Raw genomic sequence first — 12,911 nt, forward strand, 5'->3', positions numbered from 1 at the left:
ATAACATTAATTAAACACAAAACACATTAAACGAAGAACAACAAACACAAAACAACTAAAGAAACAAATTGTAGCCGTCGTTCTCTATCGTTTTCCTCTAATGCCTGTACTTTTTGAGGAATGTATGGCTTGAATTTGTGATTTTTCAATACTGCATGTACAATTCTCTTTGATGCTTTATTATTATTAGAAATTTCCCGAATGGAAGTTCCTTGGGTTTTTTTCAATGTTAAGAAGAACATTGAACTCGATGTTTTCATAAAATTGGCGTTCTTCTCGCTTTGGTTTCTTAAATGCACCATAGTTTCTCAAATTTTCTTCAAGTTTTACAAATCTACGTGGTTCTGGAACTTCTCTTTGAAGAAATAGTTCTCTGTAAAGACGGACTCCTACACCACGATTTTTATTACACCGAAAGTATACCTGAATCATGTCATTGATTATTACTCATATTCTGCATTGTCGAGCTTATTTCAATAAATAATCTACTGTAAATGACACAGAAAGAGTATAATGCGTAAAAAAATGGTAATATTTTCATGGTTTTTCTGTAATACCTACATGTTTCACAAAAATAGACTTTATATATATCGTTGAATTCAGAATAGAATTCTTCACAATAATAAATTAAAAAAAAACATATATTGCCATTTGAAAAAAAAGTTGACTATCGCTTTTCAAAAAATAATAATAATAAATACGCCCCAATAAGCTCACTCTATAGTGTATTTAGAGCCATTTCATATAATTTTTTGTTTTTAAAAATCAGACTATAAATGACAGAGTTATGGCTTGCGGCGTTTTTTAGGAGACATGCTGTATAAGAGCTGTAACCTTTATTTTTTACATTTTTTTTATCTTTTTTCTGTCACTCCAATTCAGTGAGGTAGATAATAATATACATTCATTTACCCCTTTCTTGTCGAAAATACGGACATAACGTCGGCTTTTTCCAATAAAAAGCTGTCGGGGTAGGCAAACAGCACCCATGGAGAGATAGTAGCAAAGCCGGGGCCCCACCATATCCAAACAAACCTCGAGTACACACGGCAGTCAGTGAGAAAGCACCGCCGTAGGTGTGCGTACCTCGCCTTCGAGCAGGTGATCGAGAGCGGACACATACAGGGCGTTGCAACGCGCCGGACGTTGTTGTGTGCATCAGCTGTGCTGTGCAGGTACCACCAGTGGAGGATAGGATAGAAAGTTTGCGGTAAAATACGCATTCTTGGCGTAAATGCCAGCCGGTCTGCGGTTTTTGCGAAATCGGCGATTATACTGTTGCGGTAGTGTGAAACTATCGCGATTTAATGGTCGTACAGGGTAGCCAAAAATGGCATAAATCGGCGCGTGTCAAAAAGTTATTTCAAAAGCTTAGGATCTGAGACGATAAATTATTACTAACTATCTTTTACTTCGAAAAAGTAAGTTGTTGAGGCGACAGACACGGTATTATACAGGGTGAGTCAGGTTTTTGTAGTAAGACTTTAACAGTCGATGAAAGATGGACATGGACTTGGGATGTAGAACACTTTGTTTTTGATATACATACACGGTTAAAAAAAATTCTTTTCCAAATTTCACTCAAAACTTAGTAAAAAGAATAAGGTTCTACTTTGGCAGATGAAGTTCCGATTTGAAACTCCAAAGATCCAATTTTAGATCCACTAAAAGTGTACTTTTAGAAAAACTAAATTGATCAGTTTTTTTTTTTTCCGATAAACGCAGTATTGAGTAAATTATGAAAATTCGGGATATCTCATATCTTCACATCTAAACTCAGTATGAAAATCACAAGATGTGAAGTAGACAGACAAAGAAGCAATAATCAGACAAGGGGCACGTGGAGTAATACTGAACTTTATTTTTTATTAAAATTATCCTGACTTGCCCCAGGCTATTTGTCACATTTTTTAATTTTTATACGATATCGATATGAAATTGTGATTTCATATGTACCTAATATAGTACAGCCATTGAAGCTGAAAATCAGCTGTAACCTCCGAATTCTCTTAAACTGCATGGATTTGCATGAAAATATAGAATAAGGCTCATCTTAGGCTCAAGTTCAAAAGTGACATAAGCCCGATTGACGCTTTTTGTTTTTTTAGTGGTAAAAACTACCCCTAAGTGAAAAAATTTAAATAATTAAGTTTTAAGCATTTTATTGATAAAAATCTTATTCAAGCACAAAGATTAAATAATGTTCCATGTTCTCGAACATGTTTTATGATATATATGATCTTTTCGACCATTTATTTAACCCTTAAAAACTACTCCTATGCTAAATAAAATAACTTTTTAAAGGTTTGGAATGATTAAATCGTGCAATTATTTATAATAAAAGTTACTGCTAATTGCTAATAAAAGAATTTTTCTCTTTCAACCCCTAAAAACCACACCTGTATTGACAAAAATGATAAAAAATTATTTTTTAAAAGCTTGGAATGCTGTAACGATGCAATTATTTAAAATAAAACTTCCCTCGTTGCTTATGAAAGAATTTGTATCTCATAACACTTTTCAACCTTTATAAATCACCCCTGTGTAAAAAAAATGATAAAGAATTACGTTATAAATCTTGGAATGCTATAATTGTGCAATAATTTAAAATAAAAATTCCCTTATATTGTTTATGAAAGAAAATTTTATTTTTTGCCATTTTCAACTCTTATAAACTACCCTTTTACCAATATTAATGTAAAATATTTTTATCATAATCGATTTTTAAATATAATCAATCATAAAAAAAATTGCTACGCTGTATATAAATAATCACACTAAATTTTTTTACTTATTTTATTTGTATAATACATACAGGGTAGGAAAGTACCGATGGTCTATCTGAAGTTACGTGAGAGCGATAAAGTAAGCCATAGAAATACATGCGATAGAGAAGGATTACTATAATGAAGGCGTCTCATAGTCACCGCCCGTTTCGCCCTTCCACAAATAAGATCCACTTCTTATTTGTGGAAGGGCGAAATGGGCGTTGACTATTAGACGCCTTCATTATAGCCATCCTTGTCTATCACATGGATTTCTATGGCTTACTTTATTGCTCTCACGTAACTTCTGATAGACCATCGGTACTTTCCTACACTGTATAATATATAAAAATTAGAAAGCCTATTTTGCTCCGAAAAAATGTCATTGGTTTTTTTACCATAACTCGGTTAATTTTGAAGCTATAGTATCCTACAAAAAAGCATTTTAGAGATAATTTCAAGAGCTGTAAGATCGTTTGCATATAAAACTCGTTTTTTAAAGGGAAAAGATCGAAGGGCTCGAGACAGGTCGTTTTTTTTTCACTAAAATGGATACTTCAAGCGGCGATATCTTTATTTTTTATGCTATAGGAATAAAAAAAAGCAAAATATTTGTTGAAAAAAAAGCTACATTTTTGTTGTCTATCATTTTTTACGTATTTTTCATAGTTTCGGAGTTATTATATAAATAAGTCAATTTTTTTTTGAATAATGAAAAATACGTTTTCAACTTTTTCCGTATGTTATTTAAAAAATACGCATTCTAAACCGATCTAACTTCAGGATCGTATGAAAAACACTAAAATAAAACTAATTGTAAAGGGTCTGCGATTAATTTTAATTCTGATGAAAATGGTACAAACGCTGTACCATTTCCATCAGAATTAAAATGCTCATTTTTCCTTAAAAAATATGAGCAACCCATCTGTTTTTGACGATAACTCCTTCAATTTTGCTCTCATTAACTTTTATGCTCATTTTGAGTACTACAAAAAACTCCCGGATATACGTAAAATTAATCCTTTTTCCGTTATTTGACGTTGAATACATCGATTCGAGTATTCCCCCAAAACAAGTCCCCTTCCACAAACCATATTTCGCTTTGTATAGGACGTACGTTTATTTATATGCTACATTTTTGTTCATTACACTTTTTTTAGTAAAATGCGTAGTTTTTGAGTTATTCGCGAAAAATATTTTGGAAAAGTTGTTTTTTTCACTCAAAATTCCAAGTTTTCAATCGTGAATAACTAAAAAACTATTGATTTCTCGAAAAAATTCTTCGAATATTTTTTGCTCGAAATTTGATTCTCTATCGATTTCCAGATTTATTTTTGAAAAAAAAATTTCCACCCCCAACAGGGTGGAAGCGTCAATCGGCGCTGTCACTAATGTCCATTGACCTTTTCTCTAACTATCTGCCAAATTTCAAGTCGATCGGTTCAGTTTCAAAGAATTCGTAGGTGAAAAATGACTGTATCTACTAATAGTCTTCTACATGATGGTGAAAAAACGGTGAAAGAAGTAGTTCTATATTTTTCTTTGTTCTTGATTCAGAAAAGGAATTAGAAAAAATAATTTTGAAGACTGTACCTCGAAAGCGAACCTTTTTACAATCCTCAATTATTATTTCCTAATGGGATCTTCTACCGACTTAAAATGTGGCCACAAAAACCTAACTCGCCCTGTAGAAGTAAAATTTGAAAAACAATCACTTTTACTTCTTTTTGTTTATACCATTAGGCTTTCTTTGTTATTATTTGACACTAAAAACAATCATTATATTTTTGTTCTTACGTTATATTTAATTTCATCAAATTAACAACCATGGACCATTGACCTATTCAAATAATTAAACAACTGTTTGTTGACCACCCTGTACGACTGACTGTCTAATGTTTGCGCAAAGCATTTGAAACTAGGTGTCTGTTATTGTTTTGATAATGTCATGTTTATAACTACTACGTCCATTGTATATTTTTTATTGTATATATTTTATCGTCCAATCCAAATTACTCATCAAATCTGTTTTATTGAGTCGTATCTATAATTGTCGCTGTTATCGCGAAAAAGTTAGCATTTTGTCTAGTTCAGGTAGCAAACAATGAAAAATAAAATCACGTAGGTACGTGTATACCTGCAGAAACTTAAAAAAAAACAGTGTAACAGAATTTTTGTTGCCACAATTTAGGAAAATATCGATTATTAGAAAGAATTTAATTTCAATACATTTGCAATTACTAGGCAATTGATATATCCTTCTAGTTATACAGGATGTCCTAATCTATAGGTGTACATCAAGCAACTAAGTAAAAATATTTTTTTATTAAATGAAACTCAATAATGTTCTTTTTTAAAACCATAACATGCTACTAATTAAAAAAAAAAATATATAGAAATTTTTTTATCCAAAATTTCACATCCCTAAAAATGGTCCCCTATCAATTTATATAAAGGTTATTTTGAAATGTTGTTTACAAATTGCTAATAAAGTGTTTCTAAAATTGTCACAACCAACCAGGCTTATGATTTGTAATTTTAAAGTAGTTGTAAAGGTTTATTTTATAAAAAATACCTAGTTATCGTTTACTTTTTACGTATTGTTATTGTACTATTATCAATCAGGACACATTGTATATAATTTAGGATATATCATTTATATCTAGAAAAAAATTTCCTGTTAACGAAGATATCGTAAAAATAACGAACGGGTGAAGGTCATTAATGTTACATAAAATGCTATTCAACCTTATACAAAATTCGGTCTTTTGTATAATTTTGTACAATTTTTGATTTCTGTCGCTTTCTTTTTGTTGCTCGTCAATCTCATCATTACTTCCTAAAAAGGACTGGAATTCCCGAAATTATCAACGACATTTGTTATCTTAGTTTTTATTACGGTGATAGCGAACACTACACAGGGTCTTAAATGAGCTTGTTGTCAGATTATTCGGTAAATATTGATTAGATAATAGCGAAAATAACAGCTGCAAATTTATAGGCCTTTCACCTAAAAATGTATAGGGAATAATAAAAAAATTATGAATGACTGAGGTATTAAGAGAAGAAGCTTATGCAAGGTTTAACTGAAGTGTAAATTAACTACAAATTCCTATAAACATGCCTCGGAACACTTCTTTTACAATATAGGGTGTTCAAAATTAACTAAAGTATGTGATTTGTTACATGTTGCAAAAGCATTTGTAAACTACTGTATAGCTCACGTGAATTATAATTATTTTTATTTAATAATTAATTCGATGTTTTGACACTAGCACTAATTAAATTGCCTAGATGTGGTCTAAGACTTTATCACTTATCTCGAAAATGTACATTCTAGCAAAATAACAGTAATCAAACATTTTTTGAGTGTTCAATACTCAGTTATAATAGCAATTTTGAAACGGCTTGAACGAAAAACGGAAGTTACTATGTCCACACCTGAACTATGCCACTGTATCCATTAATATTGATAATTACAAAACGATGCTAGTAAGGAGCGATATTTTTTAAAAATTATTTATTAATTTATAGGTTACATATACATTAATTGCGAAATTTATGAATTTCTATCGATATATCTAGATGAAAAAATTTTATGCGACTTTCGAATTTGAACCGCGTATCTAATTTCCTCATTTAACACATATGTACATAATGATATAACGTGCGTAGAGTAGTCGTTTAAATTTCAGTCTGGTAGGGCGCAATTGCATTCACTTCTCAATTTTTATACAGGATGAACCTTAATTGTGTGATTCATTAATAATGGGAGAGAGCTTAAGGGCATGTTACTGACCTCAAAATAGAGCGATTAAGCCAAATATGCCTTATCCGAATGTTGCTCCTTTTCGATCTACAGGGTGTTAAAGTTGAAAAAATATTTTCGATTTTTTTAAATATCTTGAGCATCTTTGAACGGATTGTCTTGAAAGTTTGTACACCTATGTTTTCTGAGGTGGTAATTACGGAAATGGTAACTATTTTGCAATCACATCTAGGATGCGCTAGTTGTAGTGTTCCGTCGGAGTAAACATATGTCAAACTTTTTTGTCCTTCAAAAATCTGAATTTCCAATAAGAAATTATTAAACTACGTTCAATTCTAAATAAAAAAGATATACCTGTTAAAAATCGATAAACTTAACCGTTTTCGAAATAAGAACGATTTACTATTTCTTTACAAAATTATTTGTTTGAACGTACGCCTTTAAATAAGATGACTTAAATGAAGTAGGCCGCTGTCAATGAAATGTCATGTATTATTTATGTCAATTCTAAGCAACTTATAAATACTAGACAGTTTAGTTCTTCTTCGTTTGTGATTTTTTTCATTAAAATGCCGCGTCATAATGATTATTCGTTTGTTGAAATGAGAAACATGGTATGTGTGTATGCCCAAGAAAATTATTGTGGTCGTCATGCAGCAGCGAGGTACTTGGAGTTATATCCAAATAACAGACAACCTAACCACAAGCTTTTCAAGACGTTGTACGACAGATTAGGAGAAACGGGATCATTTCGCCCTAAACGAGACGTTGGAAGGCCTAAAGTATTAGCGGCGGAGCAAGAAGAGGATGTTTTAGTGCGAATTGCCGAAAACACGCAAACAAGCACACGCCGAATTTCATCAGCTACTGGTGTAAGTCAGCCTTCCGTCTTCAGAATACTCCACAAAGAAAAATTGTATCCTTACCATTTTCGTCCGGTTCAACAGTTGATGCCACAAGATCCTCCTGGTAGATTTCGGTTCGCACAGTTTCTTCGTCGGCAACAAAATGCTGACCCTACATTTTATAATAAAATATTGTTTACGGACGAAGCTACATTTACCCGGCGCGGTGTATTTAATTGGAGAAATAGCCATTCCTGGGAACTGGAAAATCCTCACTTGCCACGAGAACAACATTTTCAGCATGAATTCTCAATAAATATTTGGTGTGGAATACTTTCCGATAACATTTTGGGACCATTTGTGTTACCCCGTCCACTTAATGGGGAAAATTATTTAAATTTTTTAACAAATGACTTGCCACTCGTTCTTGAAAATATCCCCTTAAATTTACGGCAAACCTTTTGGTTTATGCATGATGGTGCTCCCGCACATTACTCCCGACCAGTAAGAGAATATCTTGATATAAGTTTTCGAAACCGTTGGATTGGTCGCGGCAGCGAAGTGCCTTGGCCTGCGCGTAGCCCTGATTTAAATCCCCTAGATTTTTATTTCTGGGGTAACGTTAAATCTTTAGTTTATAAAGATGTTATACATACTCGAGAAGAGCTGTGGGCAAAAATACAAGAATTTGTTAACATTATCAGATACCAACAAAGAAGTCTATTCAGTATCAGACAAAATTTTAACGAGAAAATAAAAAAAATGTATTGAAAACAATGGTCGCTACTTTGAGAATATTTTGTAATTAGACTTCAGTTGTTACTGTGTTTGTCTTAATTCTTAATTAAGTCATCTTATTTAAAAGCGTACGTTCAAACAAATAATTTTGTAAAGAAATAGTAAATCGTTCTTATTTCGAAAACGGTTAAGTTTATCGATTTTTAACAGGTATATCTTTTTTATTTAGAATTGAACGTAGTTTAATAATTTCTTATTGGAAATTCAGATTTTTGAAGGACAAAAAAGTTTGACATATGTTTACTCCGACGGAACACTACAACTAGCGCATCCTAGATGTGATTGCAAAATAGTTACCATTTCCGTAATTACCACCTCAGAAAACATAGGTGTACAAACTTTCAAGACAATCCGTTCAAAGATGCTCAAGATATTTAAAAAAATCGAAAATATTTTTTCAACTTTAACACCCTGTAGATCGAAAAGGAGCAACATTCGGATAAGGCATATTTGGCTTAATCGCTCTATTTTGAGGTCAGCAACATGCCCTTAAGCTCTGTCCCATTATTAATGAATCACCCTGTATATATTTTAATAGCGAGTATACGTAATATGCGGCGAGTCCAGAGACAATTATTTTTCAAAGAAACTAAAGACCTGTCTTTTAACTTCATAGTGCAGATTAAATCTAACCCTAATGCACTAGATATGACAGATTGTAGTTTAAAAAAATGTTTCATGATAACGAATTAAAATTGTCATAGGTAATCAAAACTCTAATTTTAACTTTTCAATAAAGGAAACCGTAAACAATTGAAAATTTAATTTTAGTTAATTAAATGTTATCATAATGTACCTTAATTGCCGTATTTAAAAAGCGTATCTATTAAATTACTCATAAAATAAATGTAACAAATAAACCCTTAGCTAAATTATTGAAAAATAAGTTTCTTAATCACTTAATTTAAAACAAAAATGGGTTTAATTAATGATCTCAAGCTAGTTATAATCTCCATTTACTTGTACACAACTACTCATAGTATACAAGTAGGTAATTTAGAATGAATTTAGAACAGAACAGGAATCTGACAAATTAAAACACAAAACTTATCACCTCGCTCATAACCTTTATCTACAGCATGTTAAATTGCAAATTGTTTTTAAAAAATGGATTGCTGTACACAAATAACTAATAATAGGTAAGTCTGAATTGTAGAATACATATTTTTATTTCGTACAGATCTACTGTAAATAAAATAACATTTCCCGCAAGTATAGAATAATTATTTTCGCCGATCGACATTAAAGACGTAGTTTTAGTGACAGCTGCCAGGCACTAAAGTGTCACATTTAGTGCCTAGGCATTAGAATTATTTTTATTGACGCTAAATTAAAAATTAAAATTTGTTCTTTAAAGAAAGTAATTTTATTTATTGTAAACATTTATAATGAAATTAGAACAGCCTCCCATATCTTCAATATCTCTAATTTTAAAAACTTTTTTAATTTGGTCATTTTTTAAAACGGCTGACCTCACGATACCCATCCGATTGCCGTTTCAAGAATGCTTTAAATTTTAGATACTTTCCAATATCGATGTTGTAGACATTCGAAGTAACTCTGAGCATCATATATATTGACCATAATGAAGAAGATTTCATACGTTTGTTTAATTCAGAAAAAAATAAACCAATAGTACATTTTCTGAGAATTCTCAATAAAATTTTTATATGATTCAATGATTGCTGGCAGAGTTAATGTGAATTCTTCCATCTCAATTAATAAATAGTTATTTTTTTGGATTTAAATGGAAACAATATGGCGATTACTGTGTACTTAACTTATTTACTTAATAACGCTCGTCTCGGACGACCTGATGAAATTATTATTATTCATGAAAGAAGTATCATACAATTTTAATAATATAAAATAAATAGCTTTGTTTAAATTAAAATTGATGGGCGAGAAAATTATGTGTTTAACTTGGCAGCAAAGTAGATTTAATGCCTTGGCTGTTTTAATAGACTCGGGTGCGCCTCGTCGCGGCATTAAATATTGTACTTTACTGCCTAGTTAAACAAATAATTATTATTTTCAAAGCAGTAACTTTAGCGACTTTTTTGTTTACTGCAACCATCGAAATGTTAATTTTTGGATGACTGAAAACCATTAGATGACGTATTTTCAAAAGGTTCATGTCTTGGTGTTTGCATATTATAAAAATTTTATTTAAAATTTCCTAATGAACCTATTACATACAAATTTTAAATTATTATGAAAATTACTATTAGATATTTATGTCGATTTGTTACTTTCACAGACGGTGTTTTACTTTTAAGTTTGATTAATATTTTTAGTGACCTATGGTGCAATCAGGTGAAATATGGCTGCTTATACGAATAGTGAAACTGCATGTCTACGTTAAAAACGTATTTTCTGTTCAAAAAATATTTAAAAAAATGATAAATACGGCAAAAAGCAAGACCATCTAGCACATTTGGTGTACATTTGTTATAAATATCAAAGAAATGTGGTTAATTGATAATATAATCGGAAGAAAATTTGAAAGAAAGTTGGGAAGAAATTTGATGTAAGTTGTGCCAAGGCCATAGAAATATTTATGAAGATATTTCAAAGTTTCTGACCGTCGTAAATGCCTCAACTAGTTTTCTATCAAAAGAATCAGGCATATTTATTTTAAATTTGACTTTCTTATTCCTAATTTTTCACAAAAATACTAGTAATCATATGTTTTAGACAGTAAAATATATGTACCCGCTCAAGATTCACCCTGTATAACAAGAGCTTATTTATATGCAAGGGGTGGTGCTGCGATGCAACTGCTAATTGAACACGCTTCCTGTCTAATAATAAATTTACGGTAAATCTAGTCTTTGAGCCGAATGCTTCCGCGTTGTTTTTGCCTTATTAAACTCATAGTTGTATGCCGTATGATTTTATAAACCCATGCCGGTCAACACTCCATTACTTTCGTTATAATAGCCCGAGCTCGAACCGCTCGACGGTAAAATGTATGAGCGATTTACTTTATAATCATCGGCGAAACGGTTTCCCAGTTATTATTTTTATAATTGCTGCCGGCTTATGGAAATTCGAGCACGTGAAGTAATTTTGTAATAACAAAATAATAATCTAATAAGATTATTTGTTTGAAGAATAAGGATTCGCCGAAAAGTAATAGAGTAATCGAAAATACGAAATAACACAGCGTTACAAAAAAAAAGTACCTGAACCGAAAGACCTGTATATGTTTTTGGAGTCGCTGAACCCAAATCTGAGATCCGTTTAACCCGATCATGTTAGGATCAAGGTTAATCCAAGGTCATATCGCGAAAAAAAGTTTTAGATCTTTCGGCGACAAAAAAATTTGCAAGTCCACGGGCTTGGATTTTTTTTCAGCTAAGCCATTGCATGGACCAGATTACTTGTTTATTCAGCTTCAATTTGCTTTTTTTAAAATTTCGATACGACCATTTTTCATAGAAATATCGGACTTTTAATGGAAAAGGATCCTTTTGTCTTCAATCATCGATATCTCGGCGACAAATGGTCGTACAGAGAATTAAAGGGCAGTTTCGAAAAGTGAAATAAACTTCCTATAACAAGCTGCCGCAACTTTTCGGAAAAAAAATATTATTTTCATCTTTTACATGAATTTTAAAGAACAGGAAAACAGGATAATTTATGTTTTTTTAGAAAATTGACGGGTAAATTAGAAATATTCACGAAATGACTAATGCTAAGTATGACTTTTACAGTTCGATATATCCAGAGGAACCCTGTGAAGTTTCATCTCGAAATTGAAAGGTCACGTTTTTTGAGCTTCAACACTTCATAATCATGATTAAAATGGAATTTTTTTTTTAAATATTTTCGAAATTTTTTTTTTTTTTTTGGAAAACCTTCCTTGAAGAAAACAAAATCCAAATGTTTCCAGCACGATTCGGCTTTTCCATCTTATGGCTCTGTTCATCAACTTTTAAATTAAAATTAAAGTTGATGACCCAAAATAGATTTCGACCCCGATTCATACTGTTTTTTTTTGAGACAAATTTCTGATAATTTTTTGTGCAGTCTGTAATCACTTAAAACAGTTTTTTTTTTCAAAACTACCCTTTTTCTTCTCTGAAAAAAATTTTCGGAAATCGGTAATTCTTTTCACTCTTTAATTGTTTACGTTAGTGTATTCCAATATTCATGAATTTTTTTTCTCGGAAAATATGCTTCTAATTAAAAAATTGATAAAAATATGTTTCACTTAAAATTTCATGTAGAATTCGATATTTTCTATTTTTCAATATTTTAAAATTTGTAATTCTCGGTCCGTCATATTGGATCTGTCATCTTGAACTTTGAAAAGCTAACACTGGATTTGGAATCAGCGACACCAAAAACTCCTTTAACCACATACACAATTTTTGTCTCTGTTTTCTTGCAAGCACAATACAAATAAATAGATTAAAATGTTCGAATATTGATGAATTTTTTTCTCGGAAAATATGCTTTTAATCGAAAAATTACTAGAAACACTTTTTACTTAAAATTTCATACAGAATTCACCATTTTTATTTTTCAATATTTTAAAATTTATAATTCTCATCCCACCATATTGGATCCGCCAATTTTGAAAATCTAAGCTAAAAATTAACATTTTTTTCAAGATATGACCTTGGATGGACCTTAACCTTGACCTGATCGGGTTAAACGGACCACAGATTCGGATTCAGCGACCCCACAAAACGTATAGATATTTTTTCTTTTTTTTTGTGGCGC

At 31.3% G+C, this 12,911-nt stretch overlaps 1 protein-coding gene across 7 annotated transcripts in view; it reads left to right on the top strand.

Annotated features, from left to right (window-relative positions):
* The first annotated feature begins 1,077 nt into the window (after positions 1-1,077).
* The window catches only part of LOC108904548 (partitioning defective 3 homolog), a 92,026-nt gene continuing 80,192 nt past the window's right edge, over positions 1,078-12,911 (top strand). For all 7 annotated transcript variants that reach the window (XM_018707146.2, XM_023456020.1, XM_023456019.1 and 4 more), the window contains exon 1: positions 1,078-1,210. The gene's annotated coding sequence lies outside the window, so the exon portion shown is untranslated. The remainder of the gene's footprint in view (positions 1,211-12,911) is intronic.

The sequence above is a fragment of the Anoplophora glabripennis genome, unplaced genomic scaffold (assembly GCF_000390285.2).
Source record: "Anoplophora glabripennis isolate ALB-LARVAE unplaced genomic scaffold, Agla_2.0 scaffold99, whole genome shotgun sequence".
Classification (NCBI taxonomy): domain Eukaryota; kingdom Metazoa; phylum Arthropoda; class Insecta; order Coleoptera; family Cerambycidae; genus Anoplophora; species Anoplophora glabripennis.